The 17,750-nt window shown below is 51.2% G+C and overlaps 1 pseudogene; it reads right to left on the bottom strand.

The window, feature by feature from the left end:
* Positions 1-1,978: 1,978 nt before the first annotated feature.
* Positions 1,979-17,750, bottom strand: part of LOC142250007 (josephin-2-like) — a 16,910-nt pseudogene continuing 1,138 nt past the window's right edge.

Below are 17,750 nucleotides of genomic sequence, written 5' to 3' on the forward strand. Positions count from 1 at the left end.
CTCCAGTTCAGCTATGTCCTTCTTATATATCGGTGACCAGAATTGTACACAGTATTCTAAGTGCGGTCGCACTAGTGACTTGTACAGAGGTAGAACTATATTTTTTTCATGAACACTTATACCTCTTTTAATACATCCCATTATTTTATTAGCCCTGGCAGCAGCTGCCTGACACTGGCCACTAAAGTGAAGTTTACCATCCACCCATACACCCAAGTCTTTTTCTGTGTCTGTTTTACCCAGTGTTCTACAATTAAGTACATAATCATAAATGTTATTTCCTCTACCCAAGTGCATGACCTTACATTTATCTACATTAAACTTCAATTGCCACTTCTCAGCCCAATCCTCCAATTTACATAAATCTCCCTGTAATATAAAATTATCCTCCTCTGTATTGATTACCCTGCAGAGTTTAGTATCATCTGCAAATATTGAAATTCTACTCCGCATGCCCCCAACAAGGTCATTAATAAATATGTTGAAAAGAAGCGGGCCCAATACTGACCCCTGTGGTACCCCACTATGAACTGAGACCCAGTCCGAGTACGTACCATTAATAACCACCCTTTGTTTCCTATCACTGAGCCAGTTTTTAACCCAGTTACACATATTTTCCCCTATCCTCATTATTCGTATTTTATGTACCAACCTTTTGTGTGGCACCGTATCAAAAGCTTTTGAAAAGTCCATATACACAACATCCACTGCAGTTCCCTGGTCCAGGCTTGAACTTACCTCTTCATAGAAGCTGATCAAATTAGTTTGACAGGATCGATCCCTCATAAACCCATGTTGATACTCTGTCATAAGGTTATTTTTCTTGATATACTCCAGTATAGCATCTCTCAAGAAACCCTCAAGGATTTTACCAACCGTAGAGGTTAAACTTACCGGCCTATAATTTCCCGGCTCAGTTTTTGTCCCCTTTTTGAATATTGGCACCACATTTGCTATGCGCCAGTCCTGCGGTACCGACCCTGTTATTAAGGAATCTGTGTAGATTAAAAACAATGGTCTATCTATCACAGAACTCAATTCCTGTAGAACTCTGGGGTGTATGCCATCCGGGCCCGGAGATTTGTCAACCTTAGTGATATCGAGGCGGCGGCGTACTTCCTGCTGGGTTAAGCAGCAGAATATACAGTCATATGAAAAAGTTTGGGCACCCCTATTAATGTTAACCTTTTTTCTTTATAACAATTTGTGTTTTTGCAACAGCTATTTCAGTTTCATATATCTAATAACTGATGGAGTAATATTTCTGGATTGAAATGAGGTTTATTGTACTAACAGAAAATGTGCAAGAGCACATGTGCAAGGCTGGTTAGAGCCTGTTTGTGCTCTCCTCTGAAGGGAGTAGTACACACCGTTGTAGGAAATCTTCAGTTTCTTGGCAATTTCTCGCATGGAATATCCTTCATCTCCAAGAACAAGAATAGACTGTTGAGTTTCACATGAAAGTTCTCTTTTTATGGCCATTTTGAGAGTTTAATGGAACCAACAAATGTAATGCTCCAGATTCTCAGCTAGCTCAAAGGAAGGTCAGTTTTATAGATTCTCTAATCAGCAAAACTGTTTTCAGCTGTGCTAACATACTTGCACAAGGGTTTTCGAGGGATTTCTAAACATCCATTAGCCTTCTAACACAGTAAGCAAACACAATGTACCATTAGAACACTGGAGTGGTGGTTGTTGGAAATGGGCCTCTATACACCTATGTAGATATTGCACTCAAAACCAGACGTTTGCAGCTAGAATAGTCATTTACCACATTAACAAAGTATAGAGGGGATTTCTGTCCATGTAATATATTAATATTCAGCACCTGGTAAAAAAAAATCCAAACAAGTGGCTCAGGATGATGGGAGATCTCCATCCATCATGCGAAAGTGACCTAATCAGGAAGACAGGGTTGTGGTGGGGGGACACCTGGATTATTGATGGTAAAGTCTTTGGGTGCAAATCCAAGTCCGGCTCACAAGCTTTGTTCACTTTCGATCATTCATAGCCAAGTTTCCTCCACGTTCTTCGTCATGGCCAGGAGTATCTCGCAGTATCAAACTATGACTATCTGGGTTCCATCAAACACCAGGGAACCCCCCGATGAGCGCCACCAAAAATGGGGTACATTGGTAACACAGTAATAATAGTGGGCTCTGGTGCTGGGGAGAAGGGAGCAGGGTCACCTCCTACATTCACCTGAGGTTGTTCCCTGCACTCCCTAACGTCCCTATATGGGTTGTTTCACCCCGTCGCCGAGCAGGATACCTAGTCCCTCGCTAGTCCTGAGCTCACTAGTGAGATGGTCAGCAAGAGCCCTAGCCCCATCGCTGCAATAATAAAACACAAGGGAAGGTCAACAAACAAGGAATAAACAAAAGGATATACACCAACTTCATTGCTGCAGCCAGACACCAGGACTGCGGCCTACACCACTTCCACCAGCAGGACTACACCAACAGTGGCTACTAGAGCAACCTTCATCCTCAATGGCACATTTAAGATTGTGGATTTTCTATTACCGGCGTCATGTGTTAGTACTTGTGACAATTTAAAGGGAATAGATGTGGTCACAAACCGGCTGCACCTGAGGAGAGCTAGCAGAGAAACTGACATTAACCCTTGCAGCACCAAAGAAAAGGAAAACACATTTAAAACCCAGAGGCTCACAAGGTAAAGTGAGACTCCGGCCCCAAACCTGTCACAAGTCTCCTAATGATGTGGGACCATCGTGACACAAAGCTTTCCCGGGAGATGCAGCCCTGCAGGCAATCTCTGGAGGCAGAAAAGGATCAAATAAAGATCAGAATGTAGGAGGCCGCTATATAGCGTCATTACAACGGCCCCACCTGCTGCTGACACCAGGACATAGCCACGAAGAAAGAGAAAGGGCAGCTCTGGCTTCCTGCCAATCATCACTCTCAGGACAGGGCGCCGAGCCGTGGCTCATCATATCATCACCATCAGGAACACCAGGATCCACAGCATGGAAAGTCATGACATTTAAAGGGGAAATCCAGCACCAGAGGGTGTAATAGCTGCTGGGCCACTTTATTTAGGTAGTTAGGGGGAGGGGTTCGCTCAGTGTTATTCTATGGATGGAGTTCCCCCTTTTAGGTCTTTTGGGAGCAGGACACCTGTGTGTTCCCCAGAGGCGGCCATCACTCACCTCAGATCCTGGGGGCCCCCAAGTCTCGACGGAGATTTCAGCTTGGAGTCCAGGTTGTAATAGACACCGCTAGTCTACGCACAGCGATCCAGGGTTTGCGGGTGATCGGGAGACACAGGAACTCCAGAGAGATGGGGGATGGGAAGTAGGGCCAAACTGTCCAGGGACCTGTGAACAGGAGAGGAGGAGCTTAGTGAGCTGTGGGGGCTGCCATGATCCCACCCTCTTTACGCCCCACTACCCGTCTGCATGCGCCATGAATACAAATCACTAATGTCACTTGCTCCCCTCTCCTGACCGCCAGTGTATGGCTATGTGTGCATGTTGAATTATTTGATCTCTTGGCATCAAAAACACAAGAAAAAAAAACACACTGTGTGCACACAGCCTATGGGAACAGAGCATTCACATGAGGGATCAGGGGTCCGCACTGTCGTCATTACCTTCTCTTATCCCACCACACAGCAGCATAGTCCAGAGTCTGCAGAGCCGCCATGATGACATTGACATCATAGTTATCGTCAGGGCTGCCAACAGGGCATTACAACCGTGACTCATGTATGGGGCCATGTGAGCAGAAGCCAATAAGGAGGCCCGGTCGCTGACAGCCCAGGCCCCTCCCCTTTCATTCCTCTGCTCACCGGGCCCCAAGGGTCAGGGCTACAATCAGAGCAAAGAGGGGGGCCCAGGCACTCACAGAAAGCCGCCCTCGCTCTTCCTGCTCTGACCTATGTGATCGGTACACGACAGGAAACTTACAGGACCAGAACGAAGGCTGGAGGAGCTGAGAGGGTGAAGGACCTTCTGCCCGAGGAACTTCAGGACCTTCCAGGTCATCTGACTGATCATGTTCCTTATCACATGACCGGAAAGGTGAATTGGAAAATAATGCAGCTGTTCAGCCTCTCCTGTTCTGCACCGATAGGGAACTGCAAGATGAGGTAATGTATAGTGTTTGTAAATAAATGTGCCGGTTGTAGAGCTGTGTATGTCTATAGGTGCATGTATTGTGCATGTAGCAGAGCTTTTTGTGTCTATGGCTGCATGTATTGTTCATGTAGTAGAGCTGTGTTTGTCTATAGGTGCATGTAGTGAAGCTGTATTTGTCTAGAAGTGCATGCAGTAGAGCTGTGTGTGTGTATCTATAGGTGTATGTAGCAGAGCTGTTTGTGTTTATGGGTGCATGTATTGTGCATGTAGCAGAGCTGTTTGTGTCTATGGGTGCATGTATTGTGCATGTGTGGTGCCCCTGACATGTCAGGTGCCACATGGTATTGCATCTATTCATAGATGCAATGCTAACCACGGTTTCCTGGAAAACCAACGCCGGTAGTTAACAAACAAACACATAGTCATGACCCTTTTGCCCTCCAAACCAGGTGACAAGCTAGAGACGGACCTGTGGATAGCCACATAGGTGGAGACTGGTCCAAACCTGTTAGTCAGAACCATTGAAGGGGGAGGGGCCAGATGAAGTGCAGTGTGGAGTTGACAGGAGAGGACGTCTGAAATCGATGTGCCCACAGATGACAAGTGTGGAGTGGCTGACTGAGCGAAAAGGAGTACAGTCGCTGGGAGAGTACAGGGAGGACTCGCAGGACTGGCACCGGCGGGGTGCAGATCCCTAGGTCAGGCAGACACTCCAGGCTCATCTGATAACTTTGCCCGGTGAGTGGATCTTTATGGTCCCTCATCAACCTGAGAGCCCAAAGCACAGAAACAAAAGGAGAACCCAGGGAGAGTGACAGAAATCCATCCCAGACAAGGTTCACGCTGCCTGCATACGGGCAAAAGACTGAAAGACCAGGAGGGGACTCTAAAACGCTTCAGGCTACAGGTACCCACCAACTAGAGACGGGTGCAAGGAAGAAAGCTCACCAGGTCACAGAACCGCCACTGGGACAAAGGGATACCGAGGCCCCGTTTGGGACAGACCGGTACCAGTCGGACTGCTGCTCACAAACACCTGTGAGTAAAGACAAGTTAAACCGCAGCACTGGTGTAGCCTGAATTCTTTTCGTACCTGTTCCACCTGTTATCCCCTGGGGCTCAACCCTACTTGCGGAGGGCCACAACGCTTAAGCTGCCAAACACCACTAGCCCCGGTAGTGAGAGACTCGGCATCGGCGGCTTCCTTCACAATGGCGTCACGTGAACTATATTTTTATTTTTATTTCTCCCTTTCCAAGCTCTCCCCTTTAAGCGACCCCCAGGGTCCCGGAGCCGGGCATTGACCAGTAACCGTGACATTTCCCCTGAAACACTGGGACCGGGACCGAATACCCCCATAGCCCTGGGGTGGGACAGTAGAGCTGTGTTTGTCTACAGGTGCATGTAGTGAAGCTGTGTTTGTCTAGAAGGGTATGTAGTAGAGCTGTGTATGTGTCTATAGGTGCATGTAGCAGAGCTGTGTTTGTCTATAGGTGCATGTATTGTGCATGTAGTAGAGCTGTTTGTGTCTATGGGTGCATGTAGTATGCATGTAGCAGAGCTGTGTATGTCTATAGGTGCATGTAGTAGAGCTGTGTGTGTCTATAGGTGCATATAGTAGAGCTGTGTCCATATGTGCTTGTAGAAGAGCTGCATTTGTGTATATGTGCATGTAGAGTGCATGTAGTAGAACCGTGTGTGTCTATATTTGCATGTAACTGAGCTGTGTATGTGTGCCGCCCCCGTGGAAGCAGCCAAGCAGCTCGGATCCGGGTTCTCAGTGGCTAGAGAGTCTCCAGACCCAGGGGTCGTGCGGCCACTCAAATGAAGGAGGTTATTTACAAGGGATTTTATAGAGTTTGTGATGCCACCTGTGGTATGTGGTAATTAGAAGTACCACTGCTGCAGTTGGGAGTACCCGGGGGTGATGGAATGGGGCAGCTAGGTGTTGTGACCCTCCACGGGTAAGGGGGATACCCCGGGGCTCGGTGATTAATGAGGAATGCCGTTGGATGCAAGGGGGTCACTGTGGTACTCACTCAGTCCATTAAGCTGACACTGACAACTGGTCAAACAAGTCTCTGGACACCGCTGCCGCTGAGGGGAGCTTAGTTTGGGTCCCATCCCCAATAGTGCTGCCTGGTGATCCGTGACCTGCCTCCTGGCACTTAGTTTACTTCTTTGGTGGTCCCGGTAGTATGAAACTTGCCGGGTCCTGCTCCCCACTATGGCTAAGTATGGGAGCTTGCTCTCAGGGCTCACGCTTGGGATTTTCTAGACTGTTTTGAATTGTAAAGTCCTATACCCCTTGTTACACTAATGCCCCGATTTTGGAGTGGGTGGGAACAGCTCTTGAAGACTCCGTTCTCCTCGAGTAAATTATCAGGTTGCCTGAAGCTACTCCCCGACCTAGGGTCCACGTACCCCGTCATGCCTTGGTCCCAGCCCGGTGATGGTGCAAGGCCGCCGGCTGTCCTCCTTGACAGATCTATGCCCCTTTCCACGATCCCCTGCGACCAGCCCCTCTAGGCCCATACCACCGTCTGCCACCTACATTGCTTCCCAGGAGCCCTGCTCCTGACCTCCTCTCACTTTCACTTCTCAGACCCAACTCTCTCCTCTAGACACTCCTGACCACCCCTCTCCAACACCCCAGGTGGGCGACTTTATTCCACTCAAGTCGTCCACTGGTGTGTCTGTTGGGTGTGGTGCAGGGTGTATCTAGGATTTGATTAGCTGATGTAGGCAACACCATATGGTTAGGGACCCTAAATCAAGAAGATGGTGGATACTGCACGGGAGGGCAGATTGTGCAATACCCTGTAACGACCTGATAGTCCAGAGGCGTCACATATGTCTAAGAGCGTGTAGCAAAGCTATGTATATCTATGGGCATGTAGCAGAGCCGTGTATGTATAATATATACACTGCAGAAAGATACTAACAATAGATTTATTACCTCCCTATTCTACCCTAGTACATTTAAAATTAAGAATAATGATCCCTCCCTTTTACACCGCCAGGGAAGTTTTAATAGGAAAAATGTTTTTTCTATTTTCTGCTGTGTAAAGCTGGGGTGCGTCTAATGGTAAAGAGCGTCTTATAGTCCTAAAAACATGGTGCTTATCTTTAATAAGTCCCGGGGTCCCAGTCATGGCCGCTGCTACTTTGGTATGGCCGCTGAAGAGGGGGGCAGCCGTGTGTGACCTCATCAGTGACGTCTGATGCTGCCGCCCTCTGTTCATTATTGTGAAGTTTGTACTGTGCATGCGCTAAAGAGGCTGCTGTGCACAGTATAGACAGGACCGTCTAGGAAGACGAAGGACGTCACCGCGAGAAGAGAAGATCCTCCGATCACCGCCGAGCACCAGTACTCCATCTGAACCTTGTGTCTTTAGTGTCGGAGCCGCTCGCTGCTCGTGAGTATAATCTGCGTGTCTTTCGGGTCATACACAGCACCATACTGTATACACAGGTGCACACTATTATGTGTGTGTATACTGTATGTACAGTGCCTACAAGTGCCTGCAGATTTAGCAGGTTTACACATTCGGAATAACTTGGCATTGTGACATTTGGACTGTAGATCAGCCTGGAAGTGTGAAATGCAGCAAAAAAGAATGTTATTTCTTTTTTATTTTTTTTTTAAATTGTGAAAAGTTTATTCAGATGGTCATTTATTATTCAACCCCTCAAACCACAAGAATTCTGTTTGTTTCCCCTAAAGTATTAGGCCTCTGCCACACTCACGTGAATTTCACGCACGTGCCGAGAGACACGTATTTTCCCTGCGTGTTGTGTGCAGGTAAGTACGTGTCTCTGGTACGTGCGTGACACGTGTGTTCTACGTGTGCTATCCGCGATAGCACACGTAGAATCAGTAATTATTATACTCACCTGGTCCTTCCTGCTGTCCGCGCTGCTGTCCGTGGTGCTGATCTTCGGCTCCAGCCCTCCCGTCTCCCCGCTGCTTCTGCTGCCAGGCTGTGAAGTGAATATTCAATGAGAATAATGAGCGGCGGTCGGCAGCAAGAGGCAGCAGCGGCAGAGACAGGAGGGCTGGAGAAGGTGAGTTAATGTTTTTTATTTTTTTCCCTGACATGTGTGTTTACTCCGGCGCGTGTCACACGGGACCGCATCCACACTACACCCGTGTGGTACGGGTGCGGGCCGTGTAACACCCGTGCTGCCGGAGAAAACACTGACATGTCAGCGCTTTGAAAATCGCACACACGTACAAACGCACACGGACACACGTTCCGTGTGGTTTTACGTGTGTGTGCCTGCTACAATAGGGTAGCATTGGTTAAAGTGTCTCCGTGCCGCCGGTACGTGTAAAAAATGACAAACACGTGCCGGAGGCACGGATGTGTGGCACAGGCCTTAAGAAGTATTTCAGGCACAAAGAACAATGAGCTTCACATGTTTGGATTAATTATCTCTTTTTCCAGCCTTTTCTGACTAATTAAGACCCTCCCCAAACTTGTGAACAGCCCTCATACTTGGTCAACATGGGAAAGACAAAGGAGCATTCCAAGGCCATCAGAGACAAGATCGTGGAGGGTCACAAGGCTGGCAAGGGGTACAAAACCCTTTCCAAGGAGTTGGGCCTACCTGTCTCCACTGTTGGGAGCATCATCCGGAAGTGGAAGGCTTATGGAACTACTGTTAGCCTTCCACGACCTGGACAGCCTTTGAAAGTTTCCACCCGTGCCGAGGCCAGGCTTGTCCGAAGAGTCAAGGCTAACCCAAGGACAACAAGGAAGGAGCTCCGGGAAGATCTCATGGCATTGGGGATATTGGTTTCAGTCAATACAATAAGTAACGTAGTCCACCGCAATGGTCTCCGTTCCAGACGAGCCCGTAAGGTACCGTATTTTTCGGACTATAAGACGCACCGGACTATAAGACGCACCCTGGTTTTAGAGGAGGAAAATGGGAAAATAAAACTTTAAGCAAAAAATGTGGTCATGACACACTGTTATGGGGCGAGGATCTGCTGCTGACACTGTTATGGGGGTAATGTCCCCATCCATCCTGTTCACATACCCCCCCCATCCAGCCTGTTCACATACCCCCCCCCATCCAGCCTGTTCACATACCCCCCCCCATCCAGCCTGTTCACATACCCCCCCCCATCCAGCCTGTTCACATACCCCCCCCCATCCAGCCTGTTCACATACCCCCCCCCATCCAGCCTGTTCACATACCCCCCCCCATCCAGCCTGTTCACATACCCCCCCCATCCAGCCTGTTCACATACCCCCCATCCAGCCTGTTCACATACCCCCCATCCAGCCTGTTCACATACCCCCCCCATCCAGCCTGTTCACATACCCCCCCCATCCAGCCTGTTCACATACCCCCCATCCAGCCTGTTCACATACCCCCCCCATCCAGCCTGTTCACATACCCCCCCCCATCCAGCCTGTTCACATACCCCCCCCCATCCAGCCTGTTCACATACCCCCCCCCCATCCAGCCTGTTCACATACCCCCCCCCCATCCAGCCTGTTCACATACCCCCCCATCCAGCCTGTTCACATACCCCCCCATCCAGCCTGTTCACATACCCCCCCATCCAGCCTGTTCACATACCCCCCCATCCAGCCTGTTCACATACCCCCCCATCCAGCCTGTTCACATACCCCCCCATCCAGCCTGTTCACATACCCCCCCATCCAGCCTGTTCACATACCCCCCCCATCCAGCCTGTTCACATACCCCCCCCCATCCAGCCTGTTCACATACCCCCCCCATCCAGCCTGTTCACATACCCCCCCCCCCCATCCAGCCTGTTCACATACCCCCCCCCCATCCAGCCTGTTCACATACCCCCCCCCCCCATCCAGCCTGTTCACATACCCCCCCCCCCATCCAGCCTGTTCACATACCCCCCCCCCATCCAGCCTGTTCACATACCCCCCCCATCCAGCCTGTTCACATACCCCCCCCATCCAGCCTGTTCACATACCCCCCCCCATCCAGCCTGTTCACATACCCCCCCCATCCAGCCTGTTCACATACCCCCCCCCATCCAGCCTGTTCACATACCCCCCCCATCCAGCCTGTTCACATACCCCCCCCATCCAGCCTGTTCACATACCCCCCCCATCCAGCCTGTTCACATACCCCCCCATCCAGCCTGTTCACATACCCCCCCATCCAGCCTGTTCACATACCCCCCCATCCAGCCTGTTCACATACCCCCCCCATCCAGCCTGTTCACATACCCCCCCCCATCCAGCCTGTTCACATACCCCCCCCATCCAGCCTGTTCACATACCCCCCCCATCCAGCCTGTTCACATACCCCCCCCATCCAGCCTGTTCACATACCCCCCCCATCCAGCCTGTTCACATACCCCCCCCATCCAGCCTGTTCACATACCCCCCCCATCCAGCCTGTTCACATACCCCCCCCATCCAGCCTGTTCACATACCCCCCCCCCATCCAGCCTGTTCACATACCCCCCCCCATCCAGCCTGTTCACATACCCCCCCCCATCCAGCCTGTTCACATACCCCCCCCCATCCAGCCTGTTCACATACCCCCCCCCATCCAGCCTGTTCACATACCCCCCCCCATCCAGCCTGTTCACATACCCCCCCCCATCCAGCCTGTTCACATACCCCCCCCCATCCAGCCTGTTCACATACCCCCCCCCATCCAGCCTGTTCACATACCCCCCCCCATCCAGCCTGTTCACATACCCCCCCCCATCCAGCCTGTTCACATACCCCCCCCCCCCATCCAGCCTGTTCACATACCCCCCCCCCCCCATCCAGCCTGTTCACATACACCCCCCATCCAGCCTGTTCACATACACCCCCCCCCATCCAGCCTGTTCACATACACCCCCCCCATCCAGCCTGTTCACATACACCCCCCCCCCATCCAACCTGTTCACATACACCCCCCCCCATCCAGCCTGTTCACATACCCCCCCCCCATCCAGCCTGTTCACATACCCCCCCCCCCCATCCAGCCTGTTCACATACCCCCCCCCCCATCCAGCCTGTTCACATACCCCCCCCCCCCATCCAGCCTGTTCACATACCCCCCCCCATCCAGCCTGTTCACATACCCCCCCCCATCCAGCCTCTTCACATACCCCCCCCATCCAGCCTCTTCACATACCCCCCATCCTGCCTGCTCATATACTCCCATCCTGCTATATGCCCCCATCGTGCTCATATACCATCCTGGTATATGGCCGGTATCCTATAGCACAGAGAAAAAAATAAACGTTTATACTCACCTTTTCCTCACTCCCTGCAGCCGATCATCTTCCTCTGTGCGCCACTGACCTGTGTGTGTGTGTGTGTGTGTGTGTGTGTGTAGCCGTTCCCCTGCTGCATCACGATGTCTTCCTGTCTGTGCCGATCAGCTGACCAGCACAGACAGGAAGACATCGCGTGCAGCAGAGTGACGGCTCCACTCATGGGGACGGGTGAGTGTACTGATTCACTGCACCCCGCGCTGGTAATGACGCGCGGGGGGCAGTGAATACAGCCGCACATGATCACTCCAGGCTGTAATTGCCAGGGGTGATCATGCGGCCGGCTCTTTGCTATGCGCGCGTCCCCGCTCATCCTTCCGCCCACCTGTCAGTGCCGGCTTCAGCGCTGAGAGATGGGCGGGAGGATGGGCGTGCATATGTAATGAGCGGGCCCACGTGGTGACGGCAGGCGCTGCTGCTGCCTGCTCGTGCCCCCGATGACCTGCAGCACCCTCATTCCCAGCCGCAGCCCTATAGTCAGACCATAAGACGCACCCCCAACTTTCCCCCAACATTTGGGGGGAAAAAAGTGCGTCTTATGGTCCGAAAAATACGGTACCTTTACTTTCAAAGCGTCATGTCAAGGCTCGTCTACAGTTTGCTCATGATCACTTGGAGGACTCTGAGACAGACTGGTTCAAGGTTCTCTGGTCTGATGAGACCAAGATCGAGATCTTTGGTGCCAACCACACACGTGACGTTTGGAGACTGGATGGCACTGCATACAACCCCAAGAATACCATCCCTACAGTCAAGCATGGTGGTGGTAGCATCATGCTGTGGGGCTGTTTCTCAGCCAAGGGGCCTGGCCATCTGGTCCGCATCCATGGGAAGATGGATAGCACGGCCTACCTGGAGATTTTGGCCAAGAACCTCCGCTCCTCCATCAAGGATCTTAAGATGGGTCGTCATTTCATCTTCCAACAAGACAACGACCCAAAGCACACAGCCAAGAAAACCAAGGCCTGGTTCAAGAGGGAAAAAATCAAGGTGTTGCAGTGGCCTAGTCAGTCTCCTGACCTTAACCCAACTGAAAACTTGTGGAAGGAGCTCAAGATTAAAGTCCACATGAGACACCCAAAGAACCTAGATAACTTGGAGAAGATCTGCATGGAGGAGTGGGCCAAGATAACTCCAGAGACCTGTGCCGGCCTGATCAGGTCTTATAAAAGACGATTATTAGCTGTGACTGCAAACAAGGGTTATTCCACAAAATATTAAACCTAGGGGTTGAATAATAATTGACCCACACTTTTATGTTGAAAATGTATTAAAATTTAACTGAGCAACATAACTTGTTGGTTTGTAAGATTTATGCATCTGTTAATAAATCCTGCTCTTGTTTGAAGTTTGCAGGCTCTAACTTATTTGCATCTTATCAAACCTGCTAAATCTGCAGGAGGTTGAATACTACTTGTAGGCACTGTATATAGTGTGGATACAGTATAGTGCTGTGTATACACTGTATGCAGCCCCCATATTATATATATACACACAGCCAGCAGCCTCTATATTTTATTATATAGCTAGTAGCCTGTATCCGCTGTGTGTATGTACCGTGTTTCCCCGATAGTAAGACACCCCCGATAGTAAGACGTAGTGGGGGTTTGGGGGGGGTCGGCTAATATAAGACGTACCCCGAAAGTAAGACGTAGTAAAAATGTATTTATTTATTTTTTTTCTTCTTTACAGTACAGTTACAGCGGCCGAGCGCTCAGCTGAGAGCCCTGACATGCCGGTGGCCGAGCGCTCAGCTGAGCGCCCGACCGCCAACATGTGACAGCTCTCAGCTGAGCGCCCTGACTTGCCGGCGGCAAAGCGTTCAGCTGAGCGCCCTAACATGCCGGCGGCCGAGCGCTCAGCTGAGAGCTGTCACATGTTGGCGGTCGGGCGCTCAGCTGAGTGCCCTGACATGCCGGCGGCTTAGTGCTCAGCTGAGAGCTGACACATGCCGGCGGTCGGGCGCTCAGCTGAACGCTCGGCTACCGAGAAATGTTGAAATGTTGCAGTAATGTTGTCCGTGGTCCATCAGGACCATGGACAACATACAAAATCACGCAGCCTCAGTGCCCTCATGTGCAGCCGCTGGTGGTTAAGTTTCCTTAACTTGCGGTACACTTAAGGCGCAATCGCGGCAAGTCCCCATACGGTACATTGCATGGAGACTTGCTGCGATTGCTGTGGGATTTTTTCCAATTTAAAACATACCCCGAAAGTAAGACATAGTGGCACTTTTGGGGGTAAAAAGAATGTAAGACACTGTCTTACTTTCGGGGAAACACGGTATATGTATATATATCTTTTAGACCTTTACTGGCCAGCCACGCTGTGGAGTAGTTGGATGCATGTGATGGAGCATTGCCCTGCATGAAAATCATGTTTTTTTTGAACGATACCGACTTCTTCCTGTACCACTGCTTGAAGAAGTTGTCTTCCAGACACTGGCAGTAGGTCTGGGAGTTGAGCTTCACTCCATCCTCAAACCGAAAAGGTCCCACAAGTTCATCCTTGATGATACCAGCCCATACCAGTGCCCACCTCCACCTTGCTGGCGTCTGAGTCGGAGTGGAGCTCTCTGCCCTTTACTGATCCAGCCTCTGGCCCATCCATCTGCCCATCAAGAGTCACTCTCATTTCATCAGTCCATAAAACCTTTGAAAAATCAGTCTTAAAATATTTCTTGGCCCAGTCTTGATGTTTTATGTTATGTTTCTTGGTCAGAGGTGGTGGTTTTCAGCCTTCCTTACCTTGGCAATTCCCCTGAGTATGGCACACCTTGTGCTTTTTGATACTCCAGTAACGTTGCAGCTCTGAAATATGGCCATACTGGTGGCAAATGGCATCTTGGCAGCTTCACGCTTGATTTTCCTCAATTCATGGGCAGTTATTTTGCGCCTTTTTTGCCAAACACGCTTCTTGCGACCCTGTTGGCTATTTGCCATGAAACGCTTGATTGTTCGGTGATCACGCTTCAAAAGTTTGGCAATTTCAAGACTGCTACATCCCTCTGCAAGACATCTCACAATTTTGGACTTTTCAGAGCCCGTCAAATCTCTCTTCTGACCCATTTTGCCAAAGGAAAGGAAGTTGCCTAATAATTAAGCACCCCTTATATAGGGTGTTGATGTCATTACACCGCACCCCTCCTCATTACAGAGACGCACATCACCTGATTTACTTAATTGGTAGTTGGCTCTCAGCCTATACAGCTTGGAGTAGGACGACATGTATAAAAAGGATCATGTGATCAAAATACTAATTTGAATAATAATTCTGCACACAGTGTATACACGCATATGGTTGACAATTCTGTTTGGGGCTTATCATTTTAATAACCCAAAAATCGGTGCATGCAGTTTTTTTTGGACTGTTAAAATTACAACTAGCGGTTAATGTTTGATTCGTCAGGACTGTTTGCATAACTGGAGATTTTCCAAGAGTGATGGGGGACTGGGGAAGGTTTGAGGGGTGGAAGCAGAGTCTCAAGGGGGCCCAAACATTTTGGCAGTATGGGGCCCTGAAATTCCTGGTGGCGGCCCAGGTTACCGGTGCCAAAAAAACTGCGATGTGGATTTATCACTGAATTCAGAGACAACCTGGAAATAAAATTGAATTAACCTGCGGTCTCATCAGTAGTGTCCGACTGACTCTTCCCTCCCTGCTCTCCTTCCATCTCGTCCATCCCTGCTGTCTCCTTCTGTCTCTTCCCTTCTTGTTCTCTCTATGTCTCTTCTCTCCCTGTCCTTTTCCTCTGTTTCTTCCCCCCTCTATCTCTTCCCTCCCTTTTCTCTCCCTCTGTTTCTTCTCTCCCTGATCTTTCCCTCTCTCTCTCTTCTCTCCATGCTCTCTGCTTCTGTCTCTTCCCTCCATGCTCTTTTCATCTGTCTCTTCCCTGCCTGCTCTCTTCCTCTTTCCTCTGTCTCTTCCCTGCCTGCTCTCCCTCTGTGTCTTCCCTCCATGCTCTCCCTCTCTCTTTTCCCTACATGCTCTCTTCTCCTGTCTCATCCCTGCCTGCTCTCTCCATCTCTTCCCTCCATGCTCTCTCCCTGTGTTTCTTCCTCCCTGCTCTCTTCCTGTGTCTGTTCCCTGCCTGCTCTCTTCCTCTGTCTGTTCCTTGCCTGCTCTCTTCCTCTGTCTGTTCCCTGCCTGCTCTCTTCCTCTGTCTGTTTCCTGCCTGCTCTCTTCCTCTGTCTGTTCCCTGCCTGCTCTCTTCCTCTGTCTGTTCCTTGCCTGCTCTCTTCCTCTGTCTGTTTCCTGCCTGCTCTCTTTCTCTGTCTCTTCACAGCCTTCTCTCTTCCTCTTTATCGTCCCTACCTGCATTCTTCCTCTGTCTCTTCCCTCCATGCTCTCTTCTCCATGCTCTCCCTCTGTCTCTTCCCTCCCTGCTCTCCCTCTGTCTCTTCCCTCCCTGCTCTCCCTCTGTCTCTTCCCTCCCTGCTCTCCCTCTGTCTCTTCCCTCCATGCTCTCTTCTCCTGTCTCTTCCCTCCCTGCTCTCCCTCTGTCTCTTCCCTCCATGCTCTCTTCTCCTGTCTCTTCCCTCCGTGCTCTCCCTCTGTCTCTTCCCTCCCTGCTCTCCCTCTCTCTCCCCTCCATGCTCTCTTCTCCTGTCTCTTCCCTCCCTGCTCTCCCTCTGTCTCTTCCCTCCCTGCTCTCCCTCTGTCTCTTCCCTCCATGCTCTCTTCTCCTGTCTCTTCCCTCCCTGCTCTCCCTCTGTCTCTTCCCTCCCTGCTTTCCCTCTTTCTCTTCCCTCCCTGCTCTCCCCTATGTCTCTTCCCTCCCTGCTCTCCCTCTGTCTCTTCCCTCCATGCTCTCTTCTCCTGTCTCATCCCTGCCTGCTCTCCCTCTGTCTCTTCCCTCCCTGCTCTCCCTCTGTCTCTTCCCTCCATGCTCTCTTCTCCTGTCTCATCCCTGCCTGCTCTCCCTCTGTCTCTTCCCTCCCTGCTCTCCCTCTGTCTCTTCCCTCACTGCTCTCCCTCTGTCTCTTCCCTCCATGCTCTCTTCTCCTGTCTCATCCCTGCCTGCTCTCCCTCTGTCTCTTCCCTCCCTGCTCTCCCTCTGTCTCTTCCCTCCCTGCTCTCCCTCTGTCTCTTCCCTCCATGCTCTCTTCTCCTGTCTCATCCCTGCCTGCTCTCCCTCTGTCTCTTCCCTCCCTGCTCTCCCTCTGTCTCTTCCCTCCCTGCTCTCCCTCTGTCTCTTCCCTCCATGCTCTCTTCTCCTGTCTCATCCCTGCCTGCTCTCCCTCTGTCTCTTCCCTCCCTGCTCTCCCTCTGTCTCTTCCCTCCCTGCTCTCCCTCTGTCTCTTCCCTCCATGCTCTCTTCTCCTGTCTCATCCCTGCCTGCTCTCCCTCTGTCTCTTCCCTCCCTGCTCTCCCTCTGTCTCTTCCCTCCCTGCTCTCCCTCTGTCTCTTCCCTCCATGCTCTCTTCTCCTGTCTCATCCCTCCCTGCTCTCCCTCTGTCTCTTCCCTCCCTGATTTCCCTCTGTCTCTTACCTCCCTGCTCTCCCTCTGTCTCTTCCCTCCCTGCTCTCCCTCTGTCTCTTCCCTCCCTGCTTTCCCTCTGTCTCTTCCCTCCCTGCTCTCCCTCTGTCTCTTCCCTCCCTGCTTTCCCTCTGTCTCTTCCCTCCCTGCTCTCCCTCTGTCTCTTCCCTGCCTGCTCTCCTTCTGTCTCTTCCCTCCCTGCTCTCCCTCTGTCTCTTCCCTCCCTGCTCTCCCTCTGTCTCTTCCCTCCATGCTCTCTTCTCCTGTCTCATCCCTGCCTGCTCTCCCTCTGTCTCTTCCCTCCCTGCTCTCCCTCTGTCTCTTCCCTCCCTGCTCTCCCTCTGTCTCTTCCCTCCATGCTCTCTTCTCCTGTCTCATCCCTCCCTGCTCTCCCTCTGTCTCTTATCTCCCTGCTTTCCCTCTGTCTCTTACCTCCCTGCTCTCCCTCTGTCTCTTCCCTCCCTGCTTTCCCTCTGTCTCTTCCCTCCCTGCTCTCCCTCTGTCTCTTCCCTCCCTGCTCTGCCTCAGTCTCTTCCCTCCCTGCTCTCCCTCTGTCTCTTCCCTCCCTGCTTTCCCTCTGTCTCTTCCCTCCCTGCTTTCCCTCTGTCTCTTCCCTCCCTGCTCTCCCTCTGTCTCTTCCCTCCCTGCTCTCCCTCTGTCTCTTCCCTCCCTGCTCTCCCTCTGTCTCTTCCCTCCATGCTCTCTTCTCCTGTCTCATCCCTGCCTGCTCTCCCTCTGTCTCTTCCCTCCTTGGCCTCCCCTGTCTCTTCCCTGAAAAAAAACTCACCAAAAAGGAGCCAAGACAGATGATGTATGCACACACAGAATGTGGTGAGCCTTCCTCATAAAGATGGCTGCAGCCAAGGTGCAAGATGCTGATGATAGAG

This window comes from Anomaloglossus baeobatrachus, chromosome 8 (assembly GCF_048569485.1).
Source record: "Anomaloglossus baeobatrachus isolate aAnoBae1 chromosome 8, aAnoBae1.hap1, whole genome shotgun sequence".
Lineage (NCBI taxonomy): Eukaryota > Metazoa > Chordata > Amphibia > Anura > Aromobatidae > Anomaloglossus > Anomaloglossus baeobatrachus.